A 21,526-nucleotide genomic window follows, 5' to 3' on the forward strand; every position below is an offset into this window, starting at 1 on the left:
AATCTAATATTTCTCCCCATAAAATTTAGAGATGTCTCTTGCTGCTTTAAGGATCTTCTCTTTATCTTTGGAATTTGCAAGTTTCACTATTAAATGCAGAAGATTTAACCGGTTTTTATTGATTTTGGGGTGTGTGTGTGTGTGAATCTATTTCCTGGATGTGAATGCCTGTTTCCCTTCCCATGTTAGGAAAGTTTTCAGCTATGATTTGTTCAAATACATATTCTGGACTTCTGTCTCTTTCGGCGCCCTCAGGAACCCCATTTAAATGTACATTTTTCTTCCTCAGGCTGTCATTTATTTCCCTTAATCTATCCTCGTGATTTTTTAGTTGTTTGTCTCTTTTTTCCTCCGTTTCCCTCTTTGTCATCAACTTGTCTTCTATGTCACTCACTCATTCTTCCACTTCGTTAACCCTCATCGTTAGGACTTCTAGTTTGGAATGCATCTCATGTATTGATTTTTAAATTCTGTCTGATTAGATCTAAATTCTGCAGTCATGAAGTTTTTTAAGTCCTTTATGCTTTCTTTTAGAGCCACGAGTAGCTTTAAGATAGTGCTTCTGAATTGGCTTTCTGACATTGAATTTTAATCCAAATTTTGTAACTCTGTGAGTGATGACTGTTTCTGGTTCTTTTTTTGAGGTGAGGTTTTCCTTCTCGTCATTTTGCTCAGTGTAGAGTGGCCAAAAACAAGTTGTATTGGGAAAAGCAGAAAAAGAGAGAAGAGAAAGAAGAAAAGAAAAAGAAAAAAAGAAAAGAGAAGGAAAGAAGAAAAGGGGAAGCAAACAGAAAACAAAAAACAAGGGGGAGTGTCCTCTGATTTTATATACTGTAAATCCCTTGACTTCCCCCAGAACTTTCTAGTGCCTCTTGGTCAATAACTTGCTTTTCCTCTGACCTTCTAGCTGGTTTTCTGGGAGAGGGGTCTGCTGTGCCGATTCTTAGGTGTTAGCACTTGGGGGAGCTGCTCAGCCTCCTGCCTTGTGCAGGGCTCAGTGAAAGTTGCTTACCTGTTTATCCCGTGAGGCCACCGTGAAGCTCAGTGGGGGTTGTTTATCCTGTGAAGCCTCAGGAGGTAAAACAACAGTAGCAGCGACCAGCTTTCCAGCCCCAGAGTCACCCCCTAAAGGAAATATGGAGCTCTCAGTCCACTGGGGCCTAGATGCTCCGGGGGCGGGGCCGCTGATCTGCTCAGCTTGGGATAGAAGCGTCCTTGCTGTCCTGTACCCTCCCGGTCTCTGCCTATCCCGTGGGGTGTGCCGGATCTTGGGTTGTGTTCCCAGCCCCCTGTGCTTCCGGGCCTGTGCTGTTGGAATCGCGGTCCTGGCTGCACAGCTCCCTCTGCCCAGAGCCTCTGCCCGAGCTGCCCCCAAGCTGCTCCCGGGTCCAGCCGTGCACGCACTACAGCCCTTTCGGGAGCTCGGCTGCGGGGTTTGGCGTGCTCTCCCTGGGACACAGGTCCTCTGTTAGTGTCCCAGGGAGCCTGAGGGCATCCCCGCCCCTCCTGGGATCCTGCTCCAACTCCCTGCGAGCGCATCTTTCCATCCAGGAGGATTGTTTGAAGCTCCTGCTTCTCCGGGACAGGGCTTTCCTGTCCTGGGTGCACTCGCTGCGGCCTTAGCCTGGCTCCTCGCAGGGCCCCTCCCCCTTGGATGCCTTTTGTTTCTTTATTTCTTTTTTCCCATCTTCCTACCTTGATAGAAGCGTGAACTCTTTTCACTGTAGCATTCCAGCTGTTCTCTCTTTAAATCTCAGGCCGAATTCATAGGTTTTCAGGATGATTTGAAGGCTATCTAGGTAATTTGGTGGGGACAGGTGACTTGGGGACCCTACTCTTCTGCCATCTTTCCCGCCTCTATAATGTCTTCCTGACCTTTCTTTTGGGACAAATTCCTCCATCTTGTCAACTTGGCTAAGTTTTTATCTTTCATATGTTATTAAGGGTTGTTCTGTTTCTTGCACCTCGGAATAGTACTAAATTTGAAAAAGTCATACAGTGTCCAGAGCCTGGCACTTAAGGAAGTGTTTTTGGTGTATGCTGTGTGAATTCTGCTGTTGTGTTTTGACAGCTCTTTCCCACACGTCCATCCTCTGTAGAGTTCCTCCTTCCTGGCAGTGTGGAGTTTTGGGGACTTTATTGAGGTGTGGTTTGATTTGTTCATTAAAAAATGCCTGAAATAAAAGGAAAGAAAGAAGAAGAAAAAAAGGGAGTGGGTGGGAGAAGCCTACTCCAAAAAGAAAGGGAAAGGGAACCAACACAACACAAAAACAATAAAAAAACTATAGTCTGATTTCAAAGAAAAAGAAAAAAAAGATTCCTGAGTCAAAAAATAAAAATAATAAAAGAGAAGAGAGAAAAGGAAATGTAAAAACAAACAAAGAGAAAACCGTAAGCCCTATTCCAAAGGAAAAAGAATAAAAAAAGTAAGACAAATGAAAAAAAAAATGCCACCAGGTCCTATTTCTTTCAGAACTGAAGGGGAGAATATGGGGCACTGTATTCTCAGTAAACTTGTTTCAGGTAGAGTCCTGTCTGTGTGCTCTTCTGGGAGAAAGGATAGCTGAGTTGGCTCTGAGTCACCTGTCCCAGTAAAGAAAAACAGTTGCCTAGCACCAGGGTGCAGGATGTGATGTCAATGGCTTCCACCCCTATTGGGGGGCACTGTGTTGCCCTCTGATGTCCAACAGTGTTTTCAGCCTGGGTAAAATGGTGACACCCCCCTCTGTTCAGGAAGTCCTCAATGAAGCCAAGGCCATCAGGGAGCCAGTGCCAGGTATCTTGCATTTATCTCTGGTGAGGCTGGGATTCAAAGCTCCAATTCATAAAGGAGCCACCACCACTTGGATGTGCTTCCTCCTCTGCATTAGAGGCTCCATACACTCTGACTATGTTCTTTGTCACAGAAAACCAGTCTTCTGCCCTTGAAGTGGGCACGTTCTATGCTGTGGCACCTCAAATAGTAGTAACCAGGCTATCCCCTCTCTGCACAGGCCCCTGTCCCTTGCAGATTAAAGCCCATTTGTTGATGCCTACAGTGTCTTTTGTCCTTGGAGACAGTATATATCCTCTTCCCTATGTAATCCAGAAAGGGGAACAATCTCTCCCAGTGTGACCCATGAGAACCTTACACCACTTTGTGCCTGCTCCCCATCCAAAGTCTTCCTTCTCACCAGGAGCACTCACTACAGCTCCATTCTGGAGAAAGTATCACACTTCCCAAAGCTCAGAGTTTGAGCTATGATCACTGTAAAAAACCTGTGCCACTCAGCTCCCCCAACTCCCCAGTCTGTGGTCCAATAGGTTTTCTTTTTTTGTGTGTGTGAACCTACATCTCCTCTCTCAACCTCTCTTTCTCTTAACTTTCCCTATACAAAGAGTTCCCTCCCCTGTGCAGCAGGGTAGCTCTCTCCCTTAACTCACTTCCACAGACCTCCACCTGCCACATTGTCTCCCAACAACTATGGAAATCCTTCTTCCAATACTCAGATCCATTTCCTGGGTATTTCAAGTGATCAATACAGCTGTGTTCCAGGGATGAGGAAAGCCCAGGTCCCCCTCCTTCTCTGCCATCCTAGCTCCAACCCACCCCAGGTGTTTTTCAAACCGCTGCTTCTCTGCAGGGCTGATTGTTGTGCTTTTTTTAAGGACAGGGGTTCAGCTTTCTATTGCCTTCCAGGTCCACCAATGAGCCACTGATTTTTAAAATTCCAGGCTTTGAGTCCCTCTGTTTGTAAGAAATCATGCAATTCAGCCTCTCTGGTTTTCTGACATCTTTTTTTAATTTTTTTTAATTTTTTAAAATTTATTTATGATAGTCACAGAGAGAGAGAGAGAGAGGCAGAGACACAGGCAGAGGGAGAAGCAGGCTCCATGCGCCGGGAGCCCGACGTGGGATTCGATCCCGGGTCTCCAGGATCGCGCCCTGGGCCAAAGGCAGGCGCCAAACCGCTGCGCCACCCAGGGATCCCTGACATCTTTTTTTAAATAAAAAAAAATCCCAGAGAAAGCTTTTGTTTGTTTTGTTTTGTTTTGTTTTTCTTGCACTCATTTTCAATCAAGAAGGCAAGTGTCCACATTTATCTTTCTTTTGTGAAGATTTATATTTCTTATTCAAGTTTTGAGAGAGATGGTTTATCCTGGTTTAGGCTCAATATATCTACAAGCAACACAAATTATCCACTGTGTATGAACACTGAACTGCTTTGTTACCTAATTGTATAACGTCCAGAAAAATCCAAAACATGGGCCGACACTTCCACTTACCTATGATGATCTGTTTCAGAATTTGTTCACTATTTTTGCCTTTGTAGACATTGTAGATTTTACTTACTTTTCCACCAGTTCAACCACTCATCCTTTCATTTTCTTTTTAAAAATTTTTCAGAACTTTTAGAATTCTTTTACCAGAAGGATCTTTGAAGGATCTGAGTGCCATCTATTAGGAAATGAAGGCTCTTCTTTATGTTCCCAAGGCTTGATTTTTATTACTGTTTTTTTTTTACTATAACTGTATATATTGCCATTTATTTTACTGGACAATGTAATTAATTTCCTGTGGATACTGTAATAAATTATGACAAAATAAATTTTGTTTCTTTCTTCTTCGTTCACTTTTTCTTCTATATTTTTCTTTTTTTCTTTTTTCTTTTCTCTTTTCTTTTTTTTTGATTGTTTTATTTTTTTTATTTTTATTTTTTTTTCTTTTTCTCTTTTCTTTCCTTCTTTCTCACCTCTTCTTTCCCCTTTTCCCAATACAATTATTTTTCACCACTCTGCACTGAACAAAATGACTAGAAGGAAACCTTCACCTCAAAGAAAGAATCAGAAAACAGTCCTCTCTCCCACAGAGTTACAAAATTTGGATTACACTTCAATGTTAGAAAGCCAGTTCAGAAGCACTATTATAAAGCGACTGGTGGCTCTAGAAAAAAGCACAAAGGACTCAATAGACTTCATGACTGCAGAATTTAGATCTAATCAGACAGAAATTAAAATCAATTGAATGAGATGCAATCCAAACTTGTTAGAAGTCCTAACGGTGAGGGTTAACGAGGTGGAAGAACGACGGAGTGACATAGAAGACAAGTTGATGGCAAAGAGGGAATATGAGGAAAAAAGAGACAAACAACTAAAAGACCATGAGGATAGGTTAAGGGAAATAAGTGATAGTCTGAGGAAGAAAAATCTACGTTTATTTGGGGTTCTTGAGGACGTCAAAAGGGACAGAGGTCCAGAATATGTATTTGAACAAATCATAGCTGAAAACTTTCCTAATCTGGGAAGGGAAACAGGCATTCAGATCCAAGAAATAGAGATATCTCCCCCTAAAATCAATAAAAACCATTCAACACCTCGATATTTAATACTTAAACTTGCAAATTCGAAAGATAAAGAGAAGATCCTTAAAGCAGCAAGAGACAAGAAATCCCTGACTTTTATCGGAAGGAGTATTAGGTTAACAGCAGACCTCTCCACAGACCTGGCAGGCCAGAAAGGGCTGGCAGGATATATTCAGGGTCCTAAATGAGAAGAACATGCAACCAAGAATACTGCATGCAGCAAGGCTCTCATTCAGAATGGAAGGAGAGATAAAGAGCTTCCAAGACAGGCAGGAACTGAAAGAATATGTGACCTCCAAAGCAGCTCTGCAAGAAATTTTAGGGGGGACTCTTAAAATTCCCCTTTAAGAAGAAGTCCAGTGGAACAATCCACAAAAACAAAGACTGAATAGATATCATGATGACACTAAACTCATATCTTTCAATAGTAACTCTGAACGTGAACGGGCTGAATGACCCCATCAAAAGGCGCAGGGTTTCAGACTGGATAAAAAAGCAGGACCCATCTATTTGGTGTCTACAAGAGACTCATTTTAGACAGAAGGACACCTACAGCCTGAAAATAAAAGGTTGGAGAACCATTTACCATTCAAAGGGTCCTCAAAAGAAAGCCGGGGTAGCCATCCTTATATCAGATAAACTAAAATTTACCCCGAAGACTGTAGTGAGAGATGAAGAGGGACACTATATCATACTTAAAGGATCTATCTAACAAGAGGACTTAACAAACCTCAATATATATGCCCCAAATGTGGGAGCTGCCAAATATATCAATGAATTAATAACCAAAGTTAATATACTTAGAAAATAATATACTTATACTTGGTGACTTCAATCTAGCGCTTTCTACCCTCGATAGGTCTTCTAAACACAACATCTCCAAAGAAACGAGAGCTTTAAATGATACACCGGACCGGATGGATTTCACAGATATCTACAGAACTTTACATCCAAACTCAAATGAATATACATTCTTCTCAAGTGCACATGGAACTTTCTCCAGAATAGACCACAAACGGGGTCACAAATCAGGTCTGAACCGATACCAAAAGTTTGGGATCGTCCCCTGCATATTCTCTGAAAATAATGCCTTGAAATTAGAACTAAATCATAGCAAGAAGTTTGGATGGACTTCAAACACGTGGAGGTTAAGGACCATCCTGCTAAAAGATGAAAGGGTCAACCAGGAAATTAAGGAAGAATTAAAAAGATTCATGGAAACTAATGAGAATGAAGATACAACCGTTCAAAATCTTTGGGATGCAGCAAAAGCAGTCCTAACGGGGAAATACGTCACAATACAAGCATCCATTCAAAAACTGGAAAGAACTCAAATACAAAAGCTAACCTTACACCTAAAGGAGCTAGAGATAAAACAGCAGATAGGCCTACACCCAGCAGAAGAAGAGAGTTAATAAAGATTCGAGCAGAACTCAACGAAATCGAGACCAGAAGAACAGTGGAACAGATCAACAAAACCAGGAGTTGGTTCTTTGAAAGAATTAATAAGATAGATAAACCATTAGCCAGCCTTATTAAAAAGAAGAGAGAGAAGACTCAAATTAATAAAATCATGAATGAGAAAGGAGAGATCACTAACAACACCAAGGAAATACAAACGATTTTAAAAACATATTATGAACAGCTATACGCCAATAAATTAGGCAATCTAGAAGAAATGGACGTATTCCTGGAAAGCCACAAACTACCAAACTGGAACAGGAAGAAATAGAAAACCTGAACAGGCCAATAACCAGGGAGGAAATTGAAGCAGTCATCAAAAACCTCCCAAGACACAAAATTCCAGGGCCAGATGGCTTCCCAGGGGAATTCTATCAAACGTTTAAAGAAGAAACCATACCTATTCTACTAAAGCTGTTTGGAAAGATAGAAAGAGATGGAGTACTTCCAAATTCGTTCTGAGGCCAGCATCCCCTTATTTCCAAAACCAGACAAAGACCCCAGCAAAAAGGAGAATTACAGACCAATATCCCTGATGAACATGGATGCAAAAATTCTCAACAAGATACTAGGCAATAGGGGATCCCTGGGTGGCGCAGCGGTTTGGCGCCTGCCTTTGGCCCAGGGCGCGATCCTGGAGACCCGGGATCGAATCCCACGTCGGGCTCCCGGTGCATGGAGCCTGCTTCTCCCTCTGCCTGCGTCTCTGCCTCTCTCTCTCTCTCTCTGTGACTATCATAAAATAAATAAATAAAAATTTAAAAAAAAGATACTAGGCAATAGGATCCAACAGTACATTAAGAAAATTATTCACTATGTATGACCAAGTAAGATTTATTCCCGGGACACAAGGCTGGTTCAATACTTGTCAAACAATGTGATTCCTCATATCAGCAAGAGAAAAACCGAGAACCATATGATGCTCTCATTAGATACAGAGAAAGCATTTGACAAAATACAGCATCCATTCCTGATCAAACTCTTCAGAGTGTAGGGATAGAGGGAACATTCCTCAACATCTTAAAAGCCATCTATGAAAAGCCCACAGCAAATATAATTCTCAATGGGTAAGCACTGGGAGCCTTTCCCCTAAGATCAGGAACAAGACAGGGATGTCCACTCTCACCACTGCTATTCAACTTAGTACTGGAAGTCCTAGCCTCAGCAATAAGACAACAAAAAGACATTAAAGGCATTCAAATTGGCAAAGAAGTAGTCAAATTCTCCCTCTTCGCCGATGACATGGTACTCTACATAGAAAACCCAAAAGCCTCCACCCCAAGATTGCTAGAACTCATACAGCACTTTGGTAGTGTGGCAGGATACAAAATCAATGCCCAGAAATCAGTGGCATTTCTATACACTAACTGAGACTGAAGAAAGAGAAATTAAGGAGTCAATCCTATTTACAATTGCACCCAAAAACATAAGATACCTAGGAATAAACCTAACCAAAGAGGTAAAGTTTCTATACCCTAAAAACTATTGAACACTTCTGAAAGAAATTGAGGAAGACACTAAGAGTTGGAAAAATATTCCATGCTCATGGATTGGCAGAATTAATATTGTGAAAATGTCAATGTTACCCAGGGCAATTTACAGGTTTAATGCAACCCCTAGCAAACTACCATGGACTTTCTTCAGAGAGTTAGAACAAATTATTTTAAGATTTGTGTGGAATCAGAAAAGACCCCAAATAGCCAGGGGAATTTTAAAAAAGAAAATCATATCTGGGGGCATCACAATGCCAGATTTCAGGTTGGACTACAAAGCTGTGGTCATCAAGACAGTGTGGTTCTGGCAGAAAAACCGACACATAGATCAATGGAACAGAATAGGGAACCCAGAAGTGGACCCTCAACACTATGGTAAACTAATATTTGATAAAGGAGGAAAGACTATCCATTGGAAGAAAGACAGTCTCTTCAATACATGGTGCTGGGAAAATTGGAATCTGCATGCAGAAGAATGAAAATAGACCACTCTCTTGCACGAGACACAAAGATAAACTCAAAATGGATGGAAGATCTTAATGTGAGACAAGATTCCATCAAAATCCTAGAGGAGAACACAGGCAACACTCTTTTCAACACAGCCACACTAACTTCTTGCAGGATACATCCACGAAGGCCAAAGAAACAAACAAACAAAAAATGAACTATTGGGACTTCATCAAGATAAGAAGCTTTTGCACAGCAAAGGATACAGTCAACAAAACTCAAAGACAACCTACAGAATAGGAGAAGATATTTGCAAATGATGTATCAGATAAAGGGTTAGTTTCCAAGATCTATAAAGAACTTATTAAACTCACCACCAAAGAAACAAACCATCCAATCATGAAATGGGCAAAAGACATGAACAGAAATCTCACAGATGAAGACATAGACATGGCCAACATGCACATGAGAAAATGCTCTGCATCACTTGCCATCAGGGAAATACAAATCAAAACCACAATGAGATCCCACCTCACACCAGTGAGAATGGGGAAAATTAATAAGGCAGGAAACCACAAATGGAGAGCATGCAGAGAAAATGGAACCCTCTTACACTGTTGGTGGGAATGTGAACTGGTGTTGCCACTCTGGAAAACTGTGTGGAGATTCCTCAAAGAGTTAAAAATAGACCTGCCCTACGACCCAGCAATTGCACTGCTGGGGATTTACCCCAACGATACAGATGCAGTGAAATGCCGGGACACCTGCACCCTGATGTTTATAGCAGCAATGTCCACAATAGCCAAACTGTTGAAGGAGCCTCGGTGTCCATCGAAAGATGAATGGATAATGAAGATGTGGTTTATGTATTCAATGGAATATTACTCAGCCATTAGAAATGACAAATACCCACCATTTGCTTCAACGTGGATGGAACTGGAGGGTATAATGTTGAGTGAAATAAGTCAATCGGAGAATGACAAACAGTATATGGTCTCATTCATTTGGGGAATATAAATAATAGTGATGGGAATAGAAGGGAAGGGAGAAGAAATGCGTAGGAAACATCAGAAAGGGAGACAAAACATGAAGACTCCTAAGTGTGGGAAACGAACTAGGGGTGGTGGAAGGGGAGGAGGGCGGGGGGTGGGGGTGAATTGGTGATGGGCACTGAGGGGGGCAGTTGATGGAATGAGCACTGGGTGTTATTCTGTATGTTGGCAAGTTGAACACCAATAAAAAACAAATTTACTATTAAAAATAATATGTGTAGCTATTACTAACATTACATAGTGTAATATGAAAATATGTCAGTTGTTAAAATGAAAATAATTTTATGGTTTTTTTGAGTAGAGAAAAGCAAGATAAAAAGATATCCTTAATATCTCTGTGTCTGATGATGAAAAATATTAAAAGAAAATTTTAAGGGGCTTATGCATAGCTTATTTGGAAATTTTATTTGCATAAAAACCACAGCATTTATTAAAATAGAGGTATCAATCTAAAAAATGTCAAAAAAATTTCACATTAAATTTTTACCAAATCTGTACAATTTTCTGGCTCTGTATAAAATATATAGAGAAATAAGACCTTATTCTAAGGGATAACTCATTTATTTGAAATTGGACAGATAAAATGTACATACTTGATATAACTGGAAAACAGTTTGACTTTATTAAGAAGTGTTATGCTGTGGTCAAGTTTAATAAAGAAGAAGAGACAAAATTATTGGTGATTGTGATTATTAGATACAATTTATGAAAAGCTGAGCTTGAGCTGACATTGAAGGAACTATAATTTGCTGATGGGACCTGCGTTCAGCCAGAAAGACCATCAATTATATTTTGAATTTTGCCAAGTACTGACCAATCCACTCATGTATCTATATTAAATGGTGATAGTGTTTATTGAGCCCTTGCCATGAGCCAGGAAAGGTAAGTAGTGTGATTCCTAACATTTTATTAACAATTTCGGGGCTGAAGGGCGGGGGCTGGGGGGCTGTAGTGAACACCACAGCCCATGTAGTCCCCAGGCCGGAGGTCTGGCCGCAGGTTTAGTCCCCAGCCCGGGGCCCGGCCGCAGGTGCAGCCCCCAGCCCGAGGCACAGACACAGGTGCAGCCCCCAGCCCGAGGCCCGGCCATAGGTGGAGTCCACAGCCCACACCACCTCCTCCACGACCATGCTGCTATTTTTCAACCTCATCCTCTGGGAGCAGCTGGTATTTATGCTGTGTGGGCGCCTATGTCCGTGTCACTTGAGATGCCTGTGGCCATTTCCTTGAGGACGTGCCTGCCGTCTGCACACCGAGCTCAGCTATGAGGAGGCTGCTTTCGCCCTCAGCCTGGCTGGCGCTGCCCCCCTGTCTCAGAGAGCTGCCTGCATCTGCACACCTGCCGCCCCCCTCCCCGGGGTGTCTGTACAGCAGCTGCAGTGGCTTTGGGACTGGCTTCCCAGCTCGGCCGGGGGGTGGGGTAGCCGTGCAGCCACTCTCAGGTGAACAGATGGCAGCACCTGCCCCCCACCACGCCGAGGGCTGCAGGGATGGGGGCCGAGGGGCCGGGCCCTTTCAGCCCCGCCTGGGTGGAGAACTCGTCCCAAAGGCTCTCGCAGGAGGAGGAAAGGAGCTGCAGTTGAAGTGGACATCAGATGGTGCCCTCCTCAGCATCATATCTATCTATGTGATAGATGTAGAATTTAAGGAACACAGTTAGTTCCAAGATGAATAAGGAATAGCTGATAAAGCATCAAATGTGATCTCTCTCTCCAGGATGCATTTTATTCTTAATCAAAGTTACTTGATTTAGTACACATACATGAGTCAGTATTTATTTACTTATTTACTTATATGGCATAAAATGTAAAATAAAAATAATATACCATATAATATTTTATTACACTAGCATAGTGGGGTTTTTTCAATTCTCAAGACAAAGGATGATATTGATATTTTATTTTATTTTTTTTTATTTTTTATTTTTTTTTTTTTATAAATTTTTATTTATTTATGATAGTCACAGAGAGAGAAAGAGAGGCAGAGACACAGGCAGAGAGAAGCAGGCTCCATGCACCGGGAGCCCGACGTGGGAATCGATCCCAGGTCTCCAGGATCGCGCCCTAGGCCAAAGGCAGGCGCCAAACCGCTGCGCCACCCAGGGATCCCGATATTGATATTTTAATCTCAACTTCCCACTTTTAAAGATATTTATTTAAAACAGTAGAGAATGTGTATCAGGACATAAAAGCCAAGGAAAAGTAAAATCCCAAGGAAGATATATAATTGTTTCGAACTTATCAAGATTTTGCAGAAAATCAAATATAAGAATAAAATATACCACACAGATATAAAAATAATTAAGTCTCCATGAACTAATATATAAAGTTGACTAAAATAATCTTTCAAGTATTTGCTACATTTAAATGGAAGAAGCAGAGAAGAAATTAGTCAAATTTGAGAATGTTGGGATGCCTGGGTGTCTCAGTGTTTGGGCGTCCGCTTTCAGCTCAGGGCATGATCCCGGGGTCCTGGGATCTAGTCCCAAATCAGACTCCCAAAGGGGAGCCTGCTTCTCTCTCTTCCTGTGTCTCTGCCCCTCTCTCTGTGTCTCTCATGAATAAATAAGAAAAATATTTTTAAAAATGTTTTTAAAAATTGAGAATGCTTACAATGGAACAGAAAAATAAAATGCTTGCTTCACCTGCTGTTTCCTTAAAGTATAAATAAAGGGATTCAAAAGTGGAGCAACAGAAGTATTGAGAACTGCCACTCCCTTCATCAAGGATATCCTCTGTTTGACTGAGGGTTTAAGGTACATAAAGATGCAGCTGCCATATGAGAGGGAGATGACAATCATGTGAGAAGAACAGGTGGAGAAAGCTTTTTTCTCTGGTTGGTAGAAGGAATTTTTAAAATTGTCAGGGCAATATATGTGTATGATAGAATTACGAATGCCAAAGTGACCAGCAGAGTCACCAAAGCTAAGATGAAACTCATCATTTCCAACACGTGTCTGTCCGTGCAGGAGATCTGCAGGAGGGGAGCAGTGTCACAGTAGAAATGATCAATGACACTGGAATCACAGAAGTCCAGGCGTAAGCCTAAAATGAGTCCTGGAAAGATGATGAGGAAACCAGTGATCCAAGAGCTAAGGACTAGCTGGATACAGATTTTGCTGCTCATAATGGTTGTGTAATGCAGGGGCTTGCAGATGGCGACATAACGATCGTAGGACATGACAGCCAGGAGGTAACATTCAGATGCTCCAAGAAGGAAGGCAAAGCAACTGAGTTGCACAACAGTTATAGGAAATGGTTTTGGGGAACCCTGGGTGGCGCAGCGGTTTGGCGCCTGCCTTTGGCCCAGTGCGTGATCCTGCAGACCCGGGATCGAATCCCACATCGGGCTCCCGGCATGGAGCCTGCTTCTCCCTCTGCCTGTGTCTCTGCCTCCCTCTCTCTCTCTCTGTGTGACTATCATAAATAAATAAAAATTAAAAAAAAAGGAAATGGTTTTGTCACCAGTTGCCATGCTTACAAGCAATTTGAGGATGCAGACTGTCGTATAAGAAATTTCTAAGAAAGAAAAATTTCGAACAAAGAAATACATAGGGGTCTTGAGATGTGAGTCCAGCAAAGTGAGGGTAATAACTAAGTTGCCTGAGATGCTTAGCAAGTAGGTGAGGAGCAGGAAGACAAATAGCACAATCTTCAGTTTTGGGTCCTCAGTCAATGCTGCTAAGATAAATACTGTCACAGTTGTATGGTTTTCCATCTTGACCTCTTTATATGCTTCTGCTCTGGTAAAAATATTGAGAAAACAATATGCACAGGAACCAATAGTAAATTATGAAGATAATTATGTCAGAATATTAGTAGTTGCTATTGATTATACATACTAATAGGGCACATTTTTGAAATGACTAATGTAAGATAAAGTAACAAAAACTAGTACTTATATTTTTTATTATTTTTATTACTTTATTTTTGAGGAAAGACAAATATTTTCTACAAATCTGATGAATAAAAAACTATCTTATAAATCATCTTTGTAGTCTGGCTTAGATTTATGGTAATGAGGTAAAGAAATTAACAAGCATGTGAAAAAATTATTTCTACTTTTCTCAGTATGTAAGCGCTAAGATGTCACAGTACTACTCAGCCTGATGACTGTATAAATATCATTGCCTCATGGAACTGACCATAAGTGCAACAGAGAAACAAGGTGATATATAAATACTTGTGATGGTTGAAAATAGAAATCAAGCTTAGATTTAAGTTTAATTCTGGAAGTAATTCCGGGTAACAACTGTAACTCTTCCCTGGTTTGGCCTGCGCTGCCTCTACTTAGATAATGAAACACTCTATCTTGGTCCTGATTTTTTTATTCCTATAAATCAGTGTTTTGTCCCTATTCCATCTCTTCATTTCTTCACTTTTACTGCCTCCTATGCCAATATTAAACTTATCTGATTGCATACTAAAACTGACTTGAACAGAATTAAACAAATTCAGTGTTTCTTCTGGTTATAGTTCTGAAAACGGGAAGAGAATAAGAATAATGAAGTGAAATGCAAAATAAAGTAAATAAGTGTTCAAAGAGAAGGGAAATAGAGAAGAAAAAGTAAAAAAAGAAGGAAGACAAAAGAAGTAGAAAAGCGGTAAGACAGTAAGGGAAGACGATAAAGAGAAAAACTTACCATTAAGATTGGATTTTTCTTCAGATGTGACAGTGACTGGTATTTAGCTCTGGGCCTCTTACCTGATAGATAGAAATGAGTTACATCAAAGCTGTAATTTACCTCCACCAAGGGGAATACAGAGAAAAAACTCTGGCAAATTTTACTCAGATGATCAGTCACTTGGCAAGTGTTTTTAGACACTTGCAAGTAATGCTGACTGCCCCCAAATAATGTGGTAAGTCCACAGATAAGCCCGTGCAAATGGAGTTGACTATGTGGTTGAATATTACATAAGCTCTCAATAAGCTAAATGTCATGAAAACTCCTAGCTATAAACATTTCATCCCTTGAGGGCAATTTTCTTGTTTGATGACTTCATTATCAGTTACCCTTCTCGAAGGAGTTCATCATCAATATGAATCACTTATTAAACAATTTTTTTAGTTTCATTGGTAGAATTTAGTGTATTCATGTGCTGCATACAGCACCTGATGCTCATTAACATCAAGGGCCGTCCTTAGTGCCCATCCCTGCACCCATCTTCCCTCCAGAAATCCTCAGTTTGCTCCCTGTAGTTAAGTTTCTTATGGTTTGCCCCTCTCTAATTTTTTATCTTATTTTATTTTTCCCTCTACTCCCCTATGTTCATTTGTTTTGTTTCTTAAATTCCACATGAGTGAAATCATATGATAATTGTCTTTCTCTGACAGATTTATTTCGATTAGCATAATACCCTCTAGTTCCATCCACATCATTGCAAATGGCAAGATTTCATTATTACTGTTATTGTTTTTAATAAATTTATTTTTTATTGGTCTTCAATTTGCAACACCAACCCAAAGCCTAACACTAACATTAAGCATAGTTCCATTTGGAACTTAGGTGTGACATGCCATCGTGTTGGATGTATCGTGTTGGTCAAAACCCATCACGAAACACCTCGCGGTGATACAGGGATATTTAAGCCACAGGTCATTATCGCTGGGAGCCATTGTGAAGGCTGCGACCCCCAGGCCCAGAAGGAGGCACCTCTGTCTCATTCAAAATAGAACAGGACACAATTGGACGGTTTGACTACAGAAGATCACCATGTCTGCATCTTAGAGCATTCCCACCCCATCATGGTGCCCCCATTGAAATGAGGCCGGAGGTCAAGTGAAAACTGTCGAATCCAGGCCACTTTCACCTGGTACTCCATGCCACATCTCACCTCTTCATGTCGGTCCACCATCCTTAAAATTTGCGCCTCAGACACACAGGACACCAGCTCACGTGCATTGCAGATATTCATAGACCCCTGATGATGTCCCTAGGAAGAGGATTCTGACTGTTCGATCACTGTGCAGGTTGGGAACCTGTGGACTATATGAGAGACATGGTGGGTTAGATAGGTCACAGATCTGCGAAGCCAAGCACAGAAAGAAAGGTCTGAATTCAGCTCCATCTCCAGAAATGTAGGACCTTCCTTGCATTTTCAGAGAGTTGTGGCTATGGCATTTTTGGCTGCGGATGTAAAGTTAACGAGATAACGTGGGGCAAGCAGTCATCTGCCAAGAAGGGGCTCTGGATAGGTCTGACTGAAGGGAGGGGCCCACGGGCTGGAATCTTGAAAAAGTGACGTCACTTCCTTGGGGACAAGCGTGTAACGGATTTAGAACTCTGGTAACTAGGAAGCTGCATTGAACAATGTCCCTCTTTCCAGCGCACTTAACTGGAGCTGGTCAGGAGAACAAGACCTTCTGTTGCTGTTGCCCTACTTTCAGTGGCTCTGGGCTTAGGAGAGTCCAGAAAGAGAGATGTTCATGCCACTATGGACGTCAGTTCGGCCCTCTTTCCGAAGCTTCTGGTAATGTGCGGGAGTCTTCAACAGGTACCACAAGGCACCTTGTGGGAGGCTAATGGAGAGCAGACCACACTGTAATCTCAGCTGAGGGGGATCGCACCTCTTTCACCCTCATTGGTGTGTGTCCGTTTGCGTATGTGTAAAAGGGTGTGTTAGTGTGAGATTGTGTGTGTGTGTGTGTGTGTGTGTAGAGGGGACAGAGGAGAGGAACATGCCCTTCCTGGGCAGAAATCAGCTGCCATGGTTTGGAAGTCTGACACATCTTTGGTGTTCATGGTTCATGGTGTTCACTCCAGGTCATAGCAGGCAAGATGAGAAGGTGAGTGCTGAGGGCCAAGCTCAACTTCAAGTATGTTAAGTCATGAGCGCAAGAGTCTCTTTCATCTGGCTTCTCCTTGCCAGATGTCCCTTCAGCTGCCCCTGTGCTGTGAAGCAGAGAACACGATTTCTAAAGGGGTGTTCCCTTGTTGTGATGTGGAGGGAGTACCCTAATGTCTCTAGGCCCTGTACATACGGGGCACTGTATTTGCAGAGCTGCACCCAGGAGATCTTGGAGGAGATGTTCTGTGGCTTCAACTCTTCTAACTCCCTAGACAATGATCGGGTGCACCAGGCAAACAAGGAGCAGTGCTGTTCTGAGGTGAGAATGGGAAGAGGGTTCTCCACAGAGAGATGGCCACCACGCACACATGGAGAGAAACCTGGGTCCCTCCCATAGTGGTTACACACCAGTGCCGCACAGGCCCAAATGCAAAGAGACCTGAACCTCCACCCCTAACCTCCGGCTGTGTCTGAGGTGATAAGACTCTATTCCCCTAGGTTGGAGAGGTGCAGAATAGATTTCATGCTTTTGAGGAGTGGGGGTGGTTTGTTTTTTTTCACTCAGAGCACTGAGTGTCTTTGCGTTCAGTATCATTTTCCTTATTGCACCCATGCGCCCCAGGTATCCTGTGTAGAATGCAGCTTCACTGTCGTTGCACAACGTCTGCTGGCCTCAGAAAAGATCACACTGAAGACGGTGATTTAAGACAAAAGGAAGGGTGGGGTGAAGCCATTTGTTTCTTTATCTCTAAGGTGTCATGTGCCAGAACACATCTGATCATTGTAGGCCAAATGGGTCATGAGCTGTGTCCTTAGAGGTCCTCGTAGTACTCTATCAATGATGCCGTCTGCCACAGTGATTCAGCCATTCAAGGCCCTTGGCATTGACATGATGCCTTTCTCTTGCCATGTCTCCTGTGCTGCAAGGAGCACATTGTGTGTCCCCACAAATTGTTTCAGTTGCTTGATCTGCGATAACCTGGAAGCCCAGTTTGGGTGGAAGCCCTCTGATGCCTCCTGACCCAAGTAGCTGGCCCTGTCTTTTTTGTAGAGATCCACACAGGAAATCTAGGATGAGGCTTAACCCTGACCCTGACCCTAATCCTGACCCCTAAAACTGAGGCCTTACCTGACCCTTTCACTGAGGCCTAACCCTGAGGCCTAACCCTGACAATGACACTAACCCTAACCCTGACCCTATACCTGAGGCCGAACCCTGACCCTATCCCTGAGGTCTAACCCTGAGGCTTAAACCTGACCATAACACTGACCATACCCCTAATCCTGAGGCCTAACCCTGAGGCCTAACGCTCACCTTAACCCTGAGGCCTAACCCCTAACCCTGATGCTAAACCTGAGGCCTAACACTAACCCTATCCCTGAGGCCTAACCCTGACCCTAACCCTAACCCCAAACCTGATGCTAACCCTGAGGCCTAACCCTGAGGCCTAACCCTGACCCTATCCTTGACTCTAACTCTTTCCCTGAGGCCTAACTCTGAAGCCTCACTTTAACCCTAACCCTGAGGCCTAACCCCTAACCTTGAGGCCTAACTTGGATGCCTACCACTTACCATAACACTGAGCACTAACCCCTAAACCTGTGGCCTAACCCTGTCCCTAACCCATAACCCTAACCCTGGGGCCTAAATCCTAACCCTAACCCTGAGGCCTAAACCCTAAACCTAACCCTAAGGCCTACCCTAACCCTAACTCTGAGACATAACCCCTAACCCTAACCCTGAGGCCTAAACCTAACCCGTAACCCAGAGGCCTAATCTTAACCACTAACCCTGAGGCCTAACACTAACCCCTAACTCTGAGACCTAACCCTAACCCTAACCCTGACCCTAAACCTAACCCTAAACCTAACCCTAACCCTGACCCTGACACTAACCCTATCCCTAACCCTAATCCTGAAGCCTAACACTGAGGCCGCACCCTGAGGCCTAACAATGAAGCCTAACCATGAATGCAACCCTAACTCCTAACCCTGAGGCCTAACACCTAGACCTAACCCTGAGGCCTAAACCTAAATCCTAACCTTGAAGCCTAACCCTAACCCTAACCCTGAGGCCTAAACTTAAACCTGAGGCCAAACCCCGAGGCTTAACCTAAACCCTAACCCTTAGGGCTAACCTTAACACTGACCACAGGCCTAACCCTAACCCCTAGGCCTAACATCTAAACCTAAACCTAAACCTAACCCTAACCCTAACAATAACCCTGAGGCCTAACACTAAGCCCTAACTATGAGGCCTAACCCTGACCTCAAACCCTGAGGCCTAACCCTAACCCTAACCCTGATGCCTAATGCTAACCTAAGCCTAACTCTAACCCTGGCCCTATCCCTGAGGCCTAACACTGAGGCCGAACCCTAACCCTAACCCTGACCCTAACCCTAACCCTAACCTTAACCCTGACCCTGACCCTAACGCTGACCCTGACCCTGACCCTAACCCTAAACCTAACCCTGACCCTGACCCTGATGCTAACTTTAAACCTAACCCTAACCCTAACCCTGAGGCCTAACCCCTAGTCCTAACCCTGAGGCCTAAACCTAAACACTAACCCTGATGCCTTACCCTAACTGCTAACCCTGAGGCCTAAACCTAACCCTAGGGCCTTACCCTGAGGCCTAACTCAGAGGCCTAACCTTGAGGCCTAAACCTAAGCCAAACCCTGAGGCCTAACCATGAGGCCTAACCGTGAGGCCTAAACCTAACCCTAACCCTTAGGCCTAACCCTAACACTGACCCCAGGCCTAACCTTAAACCTAACCCCTAAACCCTAACCCTAACTCTAACCCCTAGGCCTAAACCCTCAACATAACCCCTCGGCCTAAACCCTAACAATAATGCTGAGGCCTAACCCTAACCCCTAACACTGAAGCCTAACCGTAACCACTAACTCTGAGGCTTCGCCCTAACTCTAACTCTGACCCTAACCCTAACCCTCACCTTAACCCTGACCCTGACCCTAAATTTAACCCTGTCCCTATCCCTAATCCTAACTCAAACCCTGACCCTAACCCTAACCCTGACCCTGACCCTAACCCTAACCTTAACATTAACCCTAACCCTAACCTTGAGAACTAACACTGAGGCCTAACCCTGAGGCCTATACTTAATCTTAACCCTAACTCCTAACCCTGAGACCTAACCTGTAGACCTAACACTGAGGCCTAAACCTAAACCCTAACCCTGCGGCCTAACCCTAACCCTGAGGCCTAAACCTAACCCCTAACCCTAAGGCCTAACCCTAACCCCTTACACTAACCCTAACCCTGAAGCCTAACTCTAACCCTAACCCTAATGCTAAATGTGACCCTGACCCTAACCCTAACCTTAACCCTTACCCTAATCCTAACCCTAACACACTGAGGCCTAACCCTGAGGCCTAACCCTGAGGCCGAACCCTAACCCTAACCCTAACCTCTAACCCTAAGGCCAAACCTCTAGGCTTAACCCTGAGGCCTAAACCTAAACCCTAAACCTGAAGCCTAACCCTGAGGCCTAACCGTGAGGCCAAAACCTAAACCTGAACCCTTAGGCCTAACCCTAACACTGAACCCAGGTCTAACCCTAACCCTCAGCATAAACCCTAACTCTAACCCTATTCCCTAGGCCTAACCCCTAACCCTAACCACTCAGCATAACTCATAACACTAACCCTGAGGATTAACCCAAACCCCTAGCCCTGTGGCCTAACCCTCACCCCTAACCTTGAGGACAAATTCTAACCCTAACCCTGAGGCCTAAACATAATCCTAACCCTAACCCCTTACCTTAAACCTAACCCTGACCCTAAGGCCTAACCCATAACCCTAACCCCTCGGCCTAACCGCTAAGCCTAATGCAGAGGTCTAACACTAACCCCTAAGCCTGAGGCTTAAACCTCACCCCTAAACCTGAGGCCTAACCCTAACCCTAAACCTGAGGACTAACCCTAACCTTAACCCTGAAGCCTAACTTTAAATATAACCCTAACCCCTAACCCTAACCCTCACCTTGAAGCCTAACCCTAACCCTAATCCTGAAGCCTAACCCTAACCCTAACCCTGCGGCCTAACCCTAACCTGAAACATAGATCAATTTGGAAATTAGATGTGACATGCCATTGAGTTGGATGTATTGTGTTGCTCAGGAACCATCACCAAGCACCTCGGGTGACACAGGGATATTTATGCCACAGGTCATTATCGCTAGGAGCCATGGTGAAGGCTGTGACCCCCAGAGCCCAGAAGGAGGCACCTCTGTCTCATTCAAAATAGAACAGGATACAATTGGACGGTTTGACTACAGAAGATCACCATGTCTGCATCTTAGAGCATTCCCACCTCATCATGGTGCCCCCATTGAAATGAGGCCGGAGGTCAAGTGAAAACTGTGGAACCCAGGCCACTTTCAACTGGTACTCCATGCCACATCTCACCTCTTCATGTCAATCCACCATCCTGAAAATTTGTGCCTCAGATACACAGGGCACCAGCTCGCGTGCGCTGCAGATATCATTCATAGACCCACGATGATGTCCCTAGGAAGAAGATTCTGACTCTTCTATCACTGTGCAGGTTGGGAACCTGTGGACTATATGAGAGACACGGTGGGATAGATAGGTCACAGATCTGGGAAGCCAAGCACAGAAAGAAAGTTCTGAATTCAGCTCCGTGTCTAGAAAAGTAGGATCTTCCTTGCATTTTCAGAGAGTTGTGGCTATGGCATTTTTGGCTGCGGATGTAAAGTTAACGAGATAACATGGGGCAAGCAGTCATCTGCCAAGAAGGGGCTCTGGATAGATGTGACTGAGGGGAGGGGCCCACGGGCTGGAATCTTGAGAAAGTGACGTCACTTCCTTGGGGACAAGCGTGTAATGGATTTAGAACTCTGGTAACCAGGAAGCTGCGTTGAACAATGTCCCTCTTTCCAGTGCACTTAACTGGAG

At 43.5% G+C, this 21,526-nt stretch overlaps 1 pseudogene; it reads right to left on the reverse strand.

Moving 5' to 3' along the window:
• Positions 1-11,233: 11,233 nt before the first annotated feature.
• Positions 11,234-13,512, reverse strand: LOC119878416 (annotated as a pseudogene).
• Positions 13,513-21,526: the final 8,014 nt, after the last annotated feature.

This window comes from Canis lupus, unplaced genomic scaffold (genome assembly GCF_011100685.1).
Source record: "Canis lupus familiaris isolate Mischka breed German Shepherd unplaced genomic scaffold, alternate assembly UU_Cfam_GSD_1.0 chrUn_S1600H1790, whole genome shotgun sequence".
NCBI lineage: Eukaryota > Metazoa > Chordata > Mammalia > Carnivora > Canidae > Canis > Canis lupus.